Consider the following 17,200-nt stretch of genomic DNA (forward strand, 5'->3'; position numbering starts at 1 on the left):
TAACTTGGTCTTCCATCCAAGCTAACTTGGTCTTCCATTCAGGCTGACTTGGTCTTCCACCCAGGCTAACTTGGTCTTCCATCCAGGCTGACTTGGTCTTCCACCCAGGCTAACTTGGTCTTCCATTCAGGCTGACTTGGTCTTCCATCCAGGCTGACTTGGTCTTCCATCCAGGCTGACTTGGTCTTCCATCCAGGCTGACTTGGTCTTCCATCCAGGCTAACTTGGTCTTCCATTCAGGCTGACTTGGTCTTCCATCCAGGCTGACTTGGTCTTCCATCCAGGCTGACTTGGTCTTCCATCCAGGCTGACTTGGTCTTCCATTCAGGCTGACTTGGTCTTCCATCCAGGCTGACTTGGTCTTCCATTCAGGCTGACTTGGTCTTCCATCCAGGCTAACTTGGTCTTCCATTCAGGCTGACTTGGTCTTCCATCCAGGCTAACTTGGTCTTCCATCCAGGCTAACTTGGTCTTCCACCCAGGCTAACTTGGTCTTCATTCAGGCTGACTTGGTCTTCCACCCAGGCTAACTTGGTCTTCCATCCAAGCTAACTTGGTCTTCCATTCAGGCTGACTTGGTCTTCCACCCAGGCTAACTTGGTCTTCCACCCAGGCTAACTTGGTCTTCCATTCAGGCTAACTTGGTCTTCCATTCAGGCTGACTTGGTCTTCCATCCAGGCTGACTTGGTCTTCCATCCAGGCTGACTTGGTCTTCCATCCAGGCTGACTTGGTCTTCCATCCAGGCTGACTTGGTCTTCCATCCAGGCTGACTTGGTCTTCCATCCAGGCTGACTTGGTCTTCCATCCAGGCTGACTTGGTCTTCCATCCAGGCTGACTTGGTCTTCCATCCAGGCTGACTTGGTCTTCCATTCAGGCTGACTTGGTCTTCCATTCAGGCTAACTTGGTCCTCATTAAGGAGAGAAGTTTTAAACTAACAGTACCCTGCTTCGGGCACACACTCAAGGCCGTAATAGGCCCGTGCAGAGAACAGAGGATACTCTTAACAGTGTATGTGTGTATATTGTATGAGAGGAGAGGATGAGAGAAGAGAAGAAAAGAGCTCAGTAGCTTTTAAATGACTCTACAGCACCATCACCTGGAAAAACTATCCAACAGACAATAGTGAGCACCGCGCATGCATGCATGTGTGTGTGTATGCAAGTGGTGTGTTCGTGTGTGTGTGTGTGTGTGTGTGTGTGTGTGTGTGTATGCAAGTGGTGTGTTCGTGTGTGTGTGTGTGTGTGTGTGTGTGTATGTATGTATGTATGTATGTATGTATGTATGTATGTATGTATGTATGTATGTATGTATGTATGTATGTATGTATGTATGTATGTGTGTGTGTGTGTGTGTGTGTGTGTGTGTGTGTGTGTGTGTGTGTGTGTGTGTGTGTGTGTGTGTGTGTGTGTGTGTGTGTGTGTGTGTTCATGTGTGTGTGTGTGTGTGTGTGTGTGTCACCTCTGGTCTGAGTGCAGAGGGGGTAAAGGCGATATGAAGCCTCCTGGTCCTGTTCTGACAGGCCTGGTCCTCACACACCAACCAACTCTGACATGGAGACAAGGAGGGAGAGAGGTCCTAGGGAGGAGGGTGTGTGGAGGAAAGAGAGAAAGGGGGAGGGAGAGAGAGAGAGGGATAGATGGAGAGAGAGAGGGATGGAGAGAGAGAGAGAGAGAGAGAGTGGGACTGAAAGAGGCAGGGATAGATAGAGAGAGAGGAGGGAGAGGGATAGAGAGAGAGAAATGGGGAGGGAGGGATAAAGAGAGGTGGTGGATAGATAGTGGGTGGGTGGAGGGATGGAGAGGAAGGTTGAGAGAGAGGGAAGAGAGGGAGAAAGGGGAGAGAGAGAGAGAGGAAGGGATGAGGAGAGAGAAGCAAAGGAAAATACAATGATGAACATAAGTTCTATTCATGTCAAGGACACTTTCTAACAGGCTTTTTATTCTCCTAATTGCCCCAAATGCAAACTGCTGAAAACAATGACATAATTACCTGCCAAAACACACAGATCAACATTCTACCTCTTTCTCTCTGCCTCCTTCCTAAATGTGATATTTTCAACCTCTCTGTCTGAAGCAGGCACATGCCTGAGCCTGGGGTCCTTCCCTTTTCAGACAGGCAGAGCAGAGGGCATCCTGTGGTTAGGACCCCTGGGGTCAGTCAGTGGCCTTGGACAGGTGCAGCTCCAACCCCCCCTCCCCTCTGTTCCCCTCCTCCTCTCTAATCTAATGTTAGTCCCCCAACACCCTATATCTCCCTGGCTGGCCTGCCCTGTCATTACATGAGGGGCTTTGGTTTGTGTGTTTTGGCGGTAATACCCTACTAATGACAGTTCTCAGGCCATCTCCAAGCCCTTACTGCATACTGCACCTGTCTTAGCATTAAACCCACCAAATCACCACACACACACACAAAACACCGCCCAGTTGAACCCTCAAAAGGGACAGCTACACGCCTATGCACCCTTCCCCCCTGAGACTCCTATACTGGGCCACAGAAAATGAGAAAATATGACGAGGTCTCTTTGCCTCGTCTCCGTGGTCTCAATCATACAGTCAACTGATAAACTGAAGGGTCTGATTTACTAGTATCTCATTAACCTGTAACCAATCACACACACACACACCATTGTGATGAATATCAAAGCCAACAGAGCAGTTTAATGTCCCCATGATCCTTGTGTGCGGTGGCAGACGATGTTTAGATAATCAGCTCTCGCCCAGGGGTTTGCTGGGTAACGCTGTGAACTCTGGGAGATTGTAATTGAATTGGGACCTGTGTGTTTGGTTTTCATTTAGAGGAGATTGGAGGGACGTGGTGTGTGTGTGTGTTCATTAGGGATGTTATTGCATGAGTTTTTGATCCCAGTCTTTTGTGCTCCTGAAGACAAGACTAAACCCACAGCAGCTTTCCCATATGCTGAAGATGGACACACACAATCTTGTTTAACCTTGTGGGGACACAAAATTCATTCCCATTCAAAATCCTGTTTTCCCTAACCCCTGACCGTAATGTTAAACCTAACCCCAGAACCTAACTAAAAAAAAACACTAACTCTAATTCTAACCTGAACCATAAACCCTCTAGAAATAGCATTTTTCTTTGTGGTAAGTAACAACATGTCAGTAAAATGTTTATTTGTTAAGTATTCTTGTGGGCACTTCTGGTCCCCCAAAAGTGTAGTTAAACACATCCACACCAGGGTTTCCATTAGCTAGTAGCTGCCATAATCAACATCCACGTCTTCGGCGCCCTCCGATAAGTGGGTTAACTGCCTTGCTCAGAGGCAGAATGACAGATTTTTACCCTGTCAGCTCGGGGATTCAATCCAGCAACCTTTCGGTTACTGGCCCAACGCTCTAAACACTGTTCATCTTGTGTTGGTGTCATAAATAATCCATGGTTCCTGCCTGTGCAGGAATATGAGGACCATCTGTCAGAACGCCCAGAATATGTTCTATAAATTAGGATAGGAGACGGTGCCAGACACATTCCGAAACCAACCCTATGAACCATGCCTATGTAACGTGTCTGTAAGCAGTAAATATGAGATCTCACGGGACTGCCCCAGCAGAGCTCCCTTCAGACCGGTACTTTATGCATCTAAGATTGACTGTGACCTCTCCAGCATGCTGTTAATAAACAATGATTCATTTAAGATGGACTTTGAGTGTCCCATGACCCGTCATTCAGAGCAGGGGGGCATGCCTGTTTTGCATGTTATTTTGGCATTAATACGTGTCACATATCAGTTTGCAAATAGTGTAAAAAACAAATAGACATGTATATCATTGAGTTAATATACAAACATGGTCTCTTTTTTTGTTTTCTTGAGTAAGGGAGCTCCAAAATGCAGGTGTTTCAGCCTGGCTCAATGCTTTCTGTGGTGGTGGGGCGAGTCAGCAAAAAAATAGGAGCATTGCGCCGTGATTGGCTCAGCGTTCTGTCACTCGTGGGGACACTACGTCAACAGCAAGTTTAAGTACTTTGTAAGGGTAGACATCCAAAATGTCAGCCCTTTGTGTCCTGCCACAGAGTTATATTACAAGTGCCCTTCCAAGAAGACTCAAGGTCATTGGCCACAGATAAAATGACGTCAAATCACGTTATATGTACAGTGGCTTTGTTATGACTGATCATGTCAACATTTTACTTTCAAAATCTTAGCTAGCAGTCATCATCATGAATCAAGTCGACAATCTACTGGCAAATCCTTTTTAATCTTGTCATATGAAGAGAAATAATGAAGAAATTATAGATTAAACATATCAGTGAACACATCACAAGCCAAGGTGAGTCCAAACATATCTTGTATGCTGCTGCATAAATGATGTAATATGCCAGGGAGATATTTATACTGTAGCTAAGAAAGTAATACTAAGTGTATGTTGTGTAGTAAGCTGTTACTAGCCCATGTGCCTCACCCTAATAATTTGGTCTATTTTCACCTCTTAATTTCACCTAACGTGCCTGTTCTGACTCAGTGGTGCTGCACATGTAGCCTATAACCTGTTTTTTTTTTTTTTTAAATGTCATCATCTAATATTGTAAGAGGTTTCATTGTCTGATTATATACCCCCTTTTATTTATCCTACGGTTCTGACTTGGTGTACAGGGAAAATACTGTAAGAGCAGTCCATGTTCTGCATTCTGTCTCTGTACATTTCAAAAGTGCTGAACACATAGTTATACTGAATACGTCAGTCTTAGTGTAACTCGCTCATTAACGTCTTAATCGAAATTACGGAATGCCTATTATGCGCTCATCGTTCCCTTATACCATAGTTTGTATATCTCAACTGTCAGTAGAAACCCCATTTGTTTAAGCATGTCAGCAATATCAGCTATGTTTTTAAAAAGGCAGTAAATGAGGCTGAATGAACTGTTTCGCTGCCAGACAAGGCTCAGAGGTTTCGGTGGTTAGGATTCACTCCATTGGAAAGGAAACTCTGCTGTTGAGACAGCTTTATGTATTCACTAACAGTTTGTCGGAGTTATAGTGCAATTTATGTATTGTTTAGTGTTGTGTCTTTGCTGGCAAGCATCTAAAAAATGTTTGGGGAGTTTGCCCCAACAAGATTTATGTGCTAAAATCACCACTGGTCCCATGTGTAGAGTTTCCATGACAGCATCAATACTGGTATATAGTAACCTATGCTATACCCCAATAAACATAAGGTTGAAATGCCAAGACACTGAGATCATTGAGTTCTTTTGAAGTGACAGGTTGGTGTGAACTTTGTAGTCTATCTTCGCTGTGCTGTATCAGCACGATGGCACTACACACTAAAGCAGCTATTCCCAAACTGGGGTAATGCCGTCCTGGGTATGCCAAAAAAATAAATGATAATCTTCACATTTTCAAACAGTACATTTATATTTTCCAACAGGGCTATGCATTTGGGTGAGATTTTTTATTGAATGAGTAGCATCGTTTCACTGCCAAAAATAAAATGAAACCATCTAATGTTTAGTGAAATAACAACACAATGTCAAATACCGGTAGCCTAGTCAATTAATTAACATCCAATCACATTAACCGCTACTCATCCAATCACATTAACCGTTACTCATCCAATCACATTAACCGTTACTCATCCAATCACATTAACCGTTACTCATCCAATCACATTACCCGCTACTCATCCAATCACATTAACCGTTACTCATCCAATCACATTAACCGTTACTCATCCAATCACATTAACCGCTACTCATCCAATCACATTAACCGTTACTCTCTCACGGGAAACCTTCACTCTAGCACAGACGTTTAGAAACAAAACATGACCATTTGAAAAAATGTCACGGGAGTTTGGGCGAGAATAAAGACTACTTTAGAGTAGTAAGACATGTATAAAAGAAACAGATACCATTAATAAGAAGGGTCTAGAAGCGTCTTATATGGTGAGCTACCGAGTGGCTAGGACAGGCAAGCCCCTTATTATTGTCAAGGACTTAATTATTCCTGCTGCCGTGGATATGACTGGGACAATGCTGGGGGAAAAGGCCCAAAAAACTACACAGATAATGACTTCATCAAACAGCACTGTTTCACGACGCATCAGTGACATGGCAGGAGATGTTTTGAAACAATTACTGTTTCGCATACAAGCCAGTGAATTATATGCGTTACAGCTGGATGAGTCAACAGACGTGGCGGGCCTGGTACAGCTCCTGGTATATGTCTGTTACAGCTGGATGAGTCAACAGACGTGGCGGGCCTGGCACAGCTCCTGGTATATGTCTGTTACAGCTGGATGAGTCAACAGACGTGGCGGGCCTGGCACAGCTCCTGGTATATGTCTGTTACAGCTGGATGAGTCAACAGACGTGGTGGGCCTGACACAGCTCCTGGTATATGTCTGTTACAGCTGGATGAGTCAACAGACGTGGAGGGCCTGGCACAGCTCCTGGTATATGTCTGTTACAGCTGGATGAGTCAACAGACGTGGTGGGCCTGGCACAGCTCCTGGTATATGTCTGTTACAGCTGGATGAGTCAACAGACGTGGCGGGCCTGGCACAGCTCCTGGTATATGTCTGTTACAGCTGGATGAGTCAACAGACGTGGCGGGCCTGGTACAGCTCCTGGTATATGTCTGTTACAGCTGGATGAGTCAACAGACGTGGCACAGCTCCTGGTATATATATGTATGTTACAGCTGGTATGTTACAGCTGGATGAGTCAACAGACGTGGCGAGCCTGGCACTGCTCCTGGTATATGTCTGTTACAGCTGGATGAGTCAACAGACGTGGCGGGCCTGGCACAGCTCCTGGTATATGTCTGTTACAGCTGGATGAGTCAACAGACGTGGGGGCCTGGCACAGCTCCTGGTATATGTCTGTTACAGCTGGATGAGTCAACAGACGTGGGGGCCTGGCACAGCTCATGGTATATGTCTGTTACAGCTGGATGAGTCAACAGACGTGGCGGGCCTGGCACAGCTCCTGGTATATGTCTGTTACAGCTGGATGAGTCAACAGATGTGTCGGGCCTGGCACAGCTCCTGGTATATGTCTGTTACAGCTGGATGAGTCAACAGACGTGGCGGGCCTGGCACAGCTCCTGGTATATGTCTGTTACAGCTGGATGAGTCAACAGACGTGGCGGGCCTGGTACAGCTCCTGGTATATGTCTGTTACAGCTGGATGAGTCAACAGACGTGGTGGGCCTGACACAGCTCCTGGTATATGTCTGTTACAGCTGGATGAGTCAACAGACGTGGCGGGCCTGGCACAGCTCCTGGTATATGTCTGTTACAGCTGGATGAGTCAACAGACGTGGCGGGCCTGGCACAGCTCCTGGTATATGTATGTTACAGCTGGATGAGTCAACAGACGTGGCGGGCCTGACACAGCTCCTGGTATATGTCTGTTACAGCTGGATGAGTCAACAGACGTGGCGGGCCTGGCACAGCTCCTGGTATATGTCTGTTACAGCTGGATGAGTCAACAGACGTGGCGGGCCTGGCACAGCTCCTGGTATATATATGTCTGTTACAGCTGGATGAGTCAACAGACGTGGCGGGCCTGGCACAGCTCCTGGTATATGTCCGTTACGTTTATGAGGGGTCAATTAAGGAAGACATCCTCTTCTGCAAACACTGGAAACCAGGACCACAGGAGAGGATATTATTAAAGTACTGGACAGCTTTGTGACATCAAATGGACTTTGGTGATCAAGATGTATTGGTATCTGTACCAATTACACAGGTATTTTCCCGAAACGGATGACACAAACAACTGGATTCGTTGTCCTTTTCATGCCCTGCCTCCAGTCCACTTACGAATATCTGAACAAGAGAGCCTCATCGAAATTGCAACAAGCGTTTCTGTGAAAATTGAATTTAATCGGAAGCCACTGGCAGATTTCTGGATTGGGCTGCACTCAGAGTATCCTGCCTTGGCAAATCGTGCTGTTAAGACAGTGATGCCCTTTGCAACCATGTACCTATGTGAGAGTAGGTTCTCAGCCCTCACTAGCGTGACAACTAAATACAGGCACAGACTGTGTGTGGAAAAAGACTGAGACTCTCTCCAATACAACCCAACATTGCAGAGTTATGTGCATTCTTTCAAGCACACCTTTCTCATTAACATGAGTTTTTCACAATTTTTGTTGAACAAATAAATAGTGACAAAAACTCACTCATTCTTATGTTTAACAAATGTATCGTATGTGGCAGGCTTACAATGATGGCAAAAAAACAACATTTGAGAGTGCACTGACCCTGGTGCTAGAGGGGGTACGCAGCTGGAGGTTGAATATTTGAAGGGGTACGGGACTATAAATTGTTTGGGAACCACTGCACTAAAGCATAGGCTACAAGATAGATACAGTGCATTCCGAAAGTTGTGCTACAGCCTGAATTTAAAATGGATTAAAATGAGATTGTTTGTCACTGGCCAACAGCAATACCCCATAACGTCAAAGTTTTACGAATTAATAAAAAATGAAAAGCTGAAATGTCTTAATAAGTGTTTAATCTCTTTGTTATGGCAAACCTAAGTCAGTTAATGAGTAAACATTTGCTTAACAAGTTACATAATAAATTGCATGGACTTACGCTGTGTGCAATAGTGTTGAACAGGATTTTTGAATAACTACCTCATCTCTGTACCCTACACATGCAGATAATTGTAAAGGTCCCTCAGTCGAGCAGTGAATTGCAAACACAGATTCTACCATAAATACCAGGGAGGTCTCGTAATGCCTCGCAAAGAAGAGCACCGAATGCTAAATGGGTTTAACAAGTAAATAAATAAAACCGACATCGAATATCCCTCTGAACATGGTGAAGTAATTCATGACACTTTGGATGGTGTATCAATACACCCAGTCACAGAGGTGTGAATACTTATGTAAATGAGATTCCTTTATTTCATTTTCAATAAATTCGCAAAAAAAACAAACAAAAAAACATGTTTTCACTTCATCATTATGGGGCAGTGTGATGATAGGTGACAGAAAAACATCTATTTCATAAATGTTTTCATTTCGGCTGTAACAACAAAATGTGGAATAAGTCAAGGGGTATGAATACTGTCTGAAGGCACATAGGCCCACTTAAAACATAGATAATCGTGCCGTTCGTGAGTGTAGCAGCACGTTACACTTCTGTGAAACAAATGCGAACACGTTTCCAATACGTACAGTTCCACTTACAACCACGACAACCAATAGGCTATCAAGAAAACCAAAACCAGAATGTAAACATCTCCATGATAAAACACACCGATATGTAGCTATACCCAGGGGGCATCAATTGCGTTCTTACATGGGAATTATATTGAATTCGGGTTATATCACAATAAAGAAAAGTTCAAATTCTTTTGACAAAGAAGTGAAGGGTTGGAGCGAAATCAGCACCATGGACAGCGAACTACACACCATAGCCCTGCAGTATGACAGGCTAATAGCCACAACATAGCCCTGCAGTATGACAGGCTAATAGCCACACCATAGCCCTGCAGTATGACAGGCTAATAGTCACACCATAGCCCTGCAGTATGACAGGCTAATAGCCACAACATAGCCCTGCAGTATGACAGGCTAATAGCCACACCATAGCCCTGCAGTATGACAGGCTAATAGTCACACCATAGCCCTGCAGTATGACAGGCTAATAGCCACAACATAGCCCTGCAGTATGACAGGCTAATAGCCACAACATAGCCCTGCAGTATGACAGGCTAATAGCCACAACATAGCCCTGCAGTATGACAGGCTAATAGCCACACCATAGCCCTGCAGTATGACAGGCTAATAGTCACACCATAGCCCTGCAGTATGACAGGCTAATAGCCACAACATAGCCCTGCAGTATGACAGGCTAATAGCCACACCATAGCCCTGCAGTATGACAGGCTAATAGTCACACCATAGCCCTGCAGTATGACAGGCTAATAGCCACAACATAGCCCTGCAGTATGACAGGCTAATAGCCACAATATAGCCCTGCAGTATGACAGGCTAATAGCCACAACATAGCCCTGCAGTATGACAGGCTAATAGCCACACCATAGCCCTGCAGTATGACAGGCTAATAGTCACACCATAGCCCTGCAGTACAACAGGCTAATAGTCACACCATAGCCCTGCAGTACAACAGGCTAATAGCCACACCATAGCCCTGCAGTACGACAGGCTAATAGTCACACCATAGCCCTGCAGTATGACAGGCTAATAGCCACACAATAGCCCTGCAGTATGACAGGCTAATAGCCACAACATAGCCCTGCAGTATGACAGGCTAATAGCCACAACATAGCCCTGCAGTATGACAGGCTAATAGCCACAACATAGCCCTGCAGTATGACAGGCTAATAGCCACAACATAGCCCTGCAGTATGACAGGCTAATAGCCACACCATAGCCCTGCAGTATGACAGGCTAATAGTCACACCATAGCCCTGCAGTATGACAGGCTAATAGCCACAACATAGCCCTGCAGTATGACAGGCTAATAGCCACACCATAGCCCTGCAGTATGACAGGCTAATAGTCACACCATAGCCCTGCAGTATGACAGGCTAATAGCCACAACATAGCCCTGCAGTATGACAGGCTAATAGCCACAACATAGCCCTGCAGTATGACAGGCTAATAGCCACAACATAGCCCTGCAGTATGACAGGCTAATAGCCACACCATAGCCCTGCAGTATGACAGGCTAATAGTCACACCATAGCCCTGCAGTACAACAGGCTAATAGTCACACCATAGCCCTGCAGTACAACAGGCTAATAGCCACACCATAGCCCTGCAGTATGACAGGCTAATAGTCACACCATAGCCCTGCAGTATGACAGGCTAATAGCCACACAATAGCCCTGCAGTACAACAGGCTAATAGTCACACCATAGCCCTGCAGTATGACAGGCTAATAGCCACACCATAGCCCTGCAGTATGACAGGCTAATAGTCACACCATAGCCCTGCAGTATGACAGGCTAATAGTCACACCATAGCCCAGCAGTATGACAGGCTAATAGACACACCATAGCCCTGCAGTATGACAGGCTAATAGTCACACCATAGCCCAGCAGTATGACAGGCTAATAGACACACCATAGCCCAGCAGTATGACAGGCTAATAGTCACACCATAGCCCAGCAGTATGACAGGCTAATAGTCACACCATAGCCCTGCAGTATGACAGGCTAATAGTCACACCATAGCCCTGCAGTATGACGGGCTAATAGTCACAACATAGCCCTGCAGTATGACAGGCTAATAGCCACAACATAGCCCTGCAGTATGACAGGCTAATAGCCACAACATAGCCCTGCAGTACAACAGGCTAATAGCCACACCATAGCCCTAGAGTAGGACAGGCTAATGGCCACACCATAGCCCTGCAGTACAACAGGCTAATAGCCACACCATAGCCCTGCAGTACTACAGGCTAATAGCCACACAATAGCCCTGCAGTACGACAGGCTAATAGCCACACCATAGCCCTGCAGTACGACAGGCTAGTAGCCACACCATAGCCCAGCAGTATGACAGGCTAATAGCCACACCATAGCCCTGCAGTACAACAGGCTAATAGCCACACCATAGCCCTAGAGTAGGACAGGCTAATAGCCACACCATAGCCCTGCAGTACAACAGGCTAATAGCCACACCATAGCCCTGCAGTACTACAGGCTAATAGCCACACAATAGCCCTGCAGTACGACAGGCCAATAGCCACACCATAGCCCTGCAGTACGACAGGCTAGTAGCCACACCATAGCCCAGCAGTATGACAGGCTAATAGCCACACCATAGCCCTGCAGTACAACAGGCTAATAGCCACACCATAGCCCTGCAGTATGACAGGCTAATAGCCAAACCATAGCCCAGCAGTGTGGCAGGCTAATAGCCACACCATAGCCCTGCAGTACGACAGGCTAATAGTCACACCATAGCCGTGCAGTACAACAGGCTAATAGCCACAACATAGCGCTGCAGTACAACAGGCGAATAGTCACAACATAGCCCTGCAGTACAACAGGCTAATAGTCACACCATAGCCCTGCAGTACAATAGGCTAATAGTCACACCATAGCCCTGCAGTATGACAGGCTAATAGTCACACCATAGCCCTGCAGTATGACAGGCTAATAGTCACACCATAGCCCAGCAGTATGACAGGCTAATAGCCACACCATAGCCCTGCAGTATGACAGGCTAATAGCCACACCATAGCCCTGCAGTACAACAGGCTAATAGCCACACCATAGCCCTGCAGTACGACAGGCTAATAGCCACACCATAGCCCTGCAGTATGACAGGCTAATAGTCACACCATAGCCCAGCAGTATGACAGGCTAATAGCCACACCATAGCCCTGCAGTATGACAGGCTAATAGCCACACCATAGCCCTGCAGTATGACAGGCTAATAGTCACACCATAGCCCAGCAGTATGACAGGCTAATAGCCACACCATAGCCCTGCAGTATGACAGGCTAATAGCCACAACATAGCCCTGCAGTATGACAGGCTAATAGCCACACCATAGCCCTGCAGTACAACAGGCTAATAGCCACACCATAGCCCTGCAGTACAACAGGCTAATAGCCACACCATAGCCCAGCAGTACAACAGGCTAATAGCCACACCATAGCCCTGCAGTACAACAGGCTAATAGCCACACCATAGCCCAGCAGTGTGGCAGGCTAATAGCCACACCACACCAAACCTTCACAAAAGTTTCTACACTTTATTAGGGTTACAGTGCTTTTAGGAAAGTATTCAGACCCCTTGACTTTTTCAACATTTTGTTGGGATAAAGCCTTATTCTAAAATGTATTCTTTTTTTTCTAAAATTTTAGTTTTTTTTCTCATCAATCTACACACAATACACTACACCATAATGACAAAGCAAAAACAGGTTTTTAGAATTTGTTGCTAATTCAGACTCTTTACTCAGTACTTTGTTGAAGCACCTTTGGCAGCCATTACAGCCTCAAGTCTTGTTGGGTATGACACTAAGCTTGGCACACCTGTATTTGCGGGGTTTCTCCCATTCTTCTCTGCAGATCCTTTCAAGCTCTGTTACGTTGGATAGGGAGCATTGCTGCACAGCTATTTTCAGAGATTTTAGATTAGGGTTCCAGTCCGGGTTCTGTCTGGGCCACTCAAGGACATTCAGAGACTTGTCCCGAAGCCAGTCCTGCTTTGTCTTGGCTGTGTGCTTAGGGTCGTTGTCCTGTTGGAAGGTGAAACTTTGCCTCAGTCTGTCCTGAGTGCTCTGGAGCACGTTTTCATTAAGGATCTCTCTGTACTTTGCTCCGTTCGTCTTTGCATCAATCCTGACTAGTCTCCCAATCCCTGCCACGGAAAAACATCCCCATAGCATGACGCTGCCACCACCATGCTTATCGGCAGACTCAACAGCCTCGGTTTTTCGGATGACTGCCTTGCCTGGTTCACCAATTACTTTGCAGACAGAGTTCAGTGTGTCAAATCGGAGGGCATGCTGTCCGGTCCTCTGGCAGTCTCTATGGGGGTGCCACAGGGTTCAATTCTCGGGCCGACTCTTTTCTCTGTATATATCAATGATGTTGCTCTTGCTGCGGGCGATTCCCTGATCCACCTCTACGCAACGACACCATTCTATATACCGGCCCGTCATTGGACACTGTGCTATCAAACCTCCAAAACGAGCTTCAATGCCATACAGCACTCCTTCCGTGGCCTCCAACTGCTCTTAAACGCAGTAAAACCAAATGCATGCTTTCAACCATAGCTGCCTGCACCCGCATGCCAGACTAGCATCACCACCCTGGATGGTTCCGACCTTTAATATTTGGACATCTATAAGTACCTAGGTGTCTGGCTAGACTGCAAACTCTCCTTCCAGACTCACATCAAACATCTCCAATCGAAAATCAAATCAAGAGGCTTTCTATTCCACAACAAAGCCTCCTTCACTCACGCTGCCAAGCTTACCCTAGTAAAACTGACTATCCTACCGATCCTCGAGTTCAGGCGATGTCATCTACAAAATGGCTTCCAACACTCTACTCAGCAAACTGGATGCAGTCTATCACAGTGCCATCCGTTTTGTCACTAAAGCACCTTATACCACCCACCACTGCGACTTGTATGCTTTAGTCGGCTGGCCCTCACTACATATTCTCGCCAGACCCACTGGCTCCAGGTCATCTACAAGTCCATGCTAGGTAAAGCTCCGCCTTATCTCAGTTCACTGGTCACGATGGCAACACCCATCCGTAGCACGCGCTCCAGCAGGTGTATCTCACTGATCATCCCTAAAGCCAACACCTCATTTTTTTCGTTCCAGTACTCTGGTGCCTGTGACTGAACTAATTGCAAAAATCGCTGAAGTTGGAGACTTTTATCTCCCTCACCAACTTCAAACATCAGCTATCCGAGCAGCTAACCATCGCTGCAGCTGTACATAGTCTATAGGTAAATAGCTCACCCATTTTCACCTACCTCATTCCCATACTGTTTTTATACTGTTTTTATTTATTTACTTTTCTGCTCTTTTGCACACCAATATCTCTACCTGTACATGACCATCTGATCATTTATCACTCCAGTGTTAATCTGCAAAATTGTATTATTCGCCTACCTCCTCATGCCTTTTGCACACATTGTATATACACTGCCCATTTTTTCTACTGTGTTATTGACTTGCTAATTGTTTACTCCATGTGTAACTCTGTGTTGTCTGTTCACACTGCTATGCTTTATCTTGGCCAGGTCGCAGTTGCAAATGAGAACTTGTTCTCAACTAGCCTACCTGGTTAAATAAAGGTGAAATAAAATAAAATAAAAATGCTTCACTGTAGGGATGGTGCCAGGTTTCCTCCAGATGTGACGCTTGGAATTCAGGCCAAAGAGTTCAATCTTGGTTTCATCAAACCAGATAATCTTATTTCTCGTGGTCTAAGAGTCTTTAGGTGCCTTTTGGCAGACTCCAAGCGGGCTGCCATGTGCCTTTTACTGAGGAGAGGCTTCCATCTGGCCACTCTACCATAAAGGCCTGATTGGTGGAGTGCTGCAGGGATGGTTGTCCTTATGGAAGGTTCTCCCCTCTGCTCAGACCAAGGCCCTTCTTCCCCGATTGCTCAGTTTGGCCGGGCCAGTTTACTCTTTGTCATTATGGGGTATTGTGATGTCATTATGGGGTATTGTGATGTCATTATGGGATATTGTGATGTCATTATGGGGTATTGTGTATAGATTGGTGAGGATGTTTATTTATTTAATCCATTCTAGAATAAGGCTGTAACATAACAACATTTAGAAAATGTCAAGGGGTCTGATTATGAATACTTCACTGTATATCAAAAGTAAGTCAAGCCATTGTTGATAGGTAAAATACGAGCAGGATATTATATTGAGGCAAACACAACATCACAGATGGAACTGAATTTGGCCAAAGAAAATGGCTCAACAGAATGAAACAAAACATTTGTGAACTGGTTTAAACCTTCACAAAATGTTTTGAACAGGCTATATTTCTATAGCAATTACCAGGAAAAGCTAGTGCCTACGCATACACAGCAATAACCTACGTTTAACCTATCTTAAACTAAATACGGAACACACACAATTAAAAAGACAGATCTAACTTAATTTAGGCCGCGAAATGTCAACAGAATGAAACAAAACATGCGTTGCATATTTTAAGAACTGGTTTGGATTAATAAATAGTTCTACAATAATAACAATGATATAGAATTATAAAATAACTTATTATAAATACAAAAAAGTTTATAAATTAAAGTTCCAAAACGGCATCGTACCTGAATAGCGAGTTGCACAATAGCTTGCTTCGACCACGCCAAAGTTCTTCTCATCGTTGTCCACTACAATATTAAGACTTTTCCATACGGAGGACATTTCCTTTGTAGCAGGGCTCCAGACTAACATTTTCAGTCGGTTGCACCAGCCCATGATTTGGTCGCACCAGCCCATGATTTGGTCTCACCAGCCCATGATTTGGTCGCACCAGCCCATGATTTGGTCGCACCAGCCCATGATTTGGTCTCACCAGCCCATGATTTGGTCTCACCAGCCCATGATATGGTGGTACCAGCCCATGATTTGGTCTCACCAGCCCATGATATGGTGGTACCAGCCCATGATTTGGTCGCACCAGCCCATGATTTGGTGGTACCAGCCCATGATTTGGTGGTACCAGCCCATGATTTGGTCTCACCAGCCCATGATTTGGTGGTACCAGCCCATGATTTGGTCTCACCAGCCCATGATTTGGTCTCACCAGCCCATGATTTGGTCTCACCAGCCCATGATTTGGTGGTACCAGCCCATGATTTGGTGGTACCAGCCCATGATTTGGTGGTACCAGCCCATGATTTGGTCTCACCGGCCCATGATTTGGTCTCACCGGCCCATGATTTGGTCTCACCGGCCCATGATTTGGTGGTACCAGCCCATGATTTGGTGGCACCAGCCCATGATTTGGTCTCACCTGCCCATGATTTGGTCGCAACCAGCCCATGATTTGGTCGCACCAGCCCATGATTTGGTCGCACCAGCCCATGATTTGGTCTCACCAGCCCATGATTTGGTCTCACCAGCCCATGATTTGGTGGTACCAGCCCATGATTTGGTCTCACCAGCCCATGATTTGGTCTCACCAGCCCATGATTTGGTCGCACCAGCCCATGATATGGTCTCACCAGCCCATGATTTGGTGGTACCAGCCCATGATTTGGTCTCACCAGCCCATGATTTGGTGGTACCAGCCCATGATTTGGTGGTACCAGCCCATGATTTGGTGGTACCAGCCCATGATTTGGTCTCACCAGCCCATGATTTGGTCTCATCAGCCTATGATTTGGTCGCACCAGCCTATGATTTGGTCTCACCAGCCCATGATTTGGTGGTACCAGCCCATGATTTGGTGGTACCAGCCCATGATTTGGTCTCACCAGCCCATGATTTGGTCTCACCAGCCCATGATTTGGTCTCATCAGCCTATGATTTGGTCTCACCAGCCCATGATTTGGTGGTACCAGTCCAAGATTTGGTGGTACCAGCCCATGATTTGGTCTCACCAGCCCATGATTTGGTGGTACCAGCCCATGATTTGGTGGTACCAGTCCATGATTTGGTGGTACCAGCCCATGATTTGGTCTCACCAGCCCATGATTTGGTCTCACCAGCCCATGATTTGCTCGCAACCAAATGATTTGGTTTCAC

This window comes from Oncorhynchus keta, chromosome 4 (assembly GCF_023373465.1).
Source record: "Oncorhynchus keta strain PuntledgeMale-10-30-2019 chromosome 4, Oket_V2, whole genome shotgun sequence".
Taxonomy (NCBI): domain Eukaryota; kingdom Metazoa; phylum Chordata; class Actinopteri; order Salmoniformes; family Salmonidae; genus Oncorhynchus; species Oncorhynchus keta.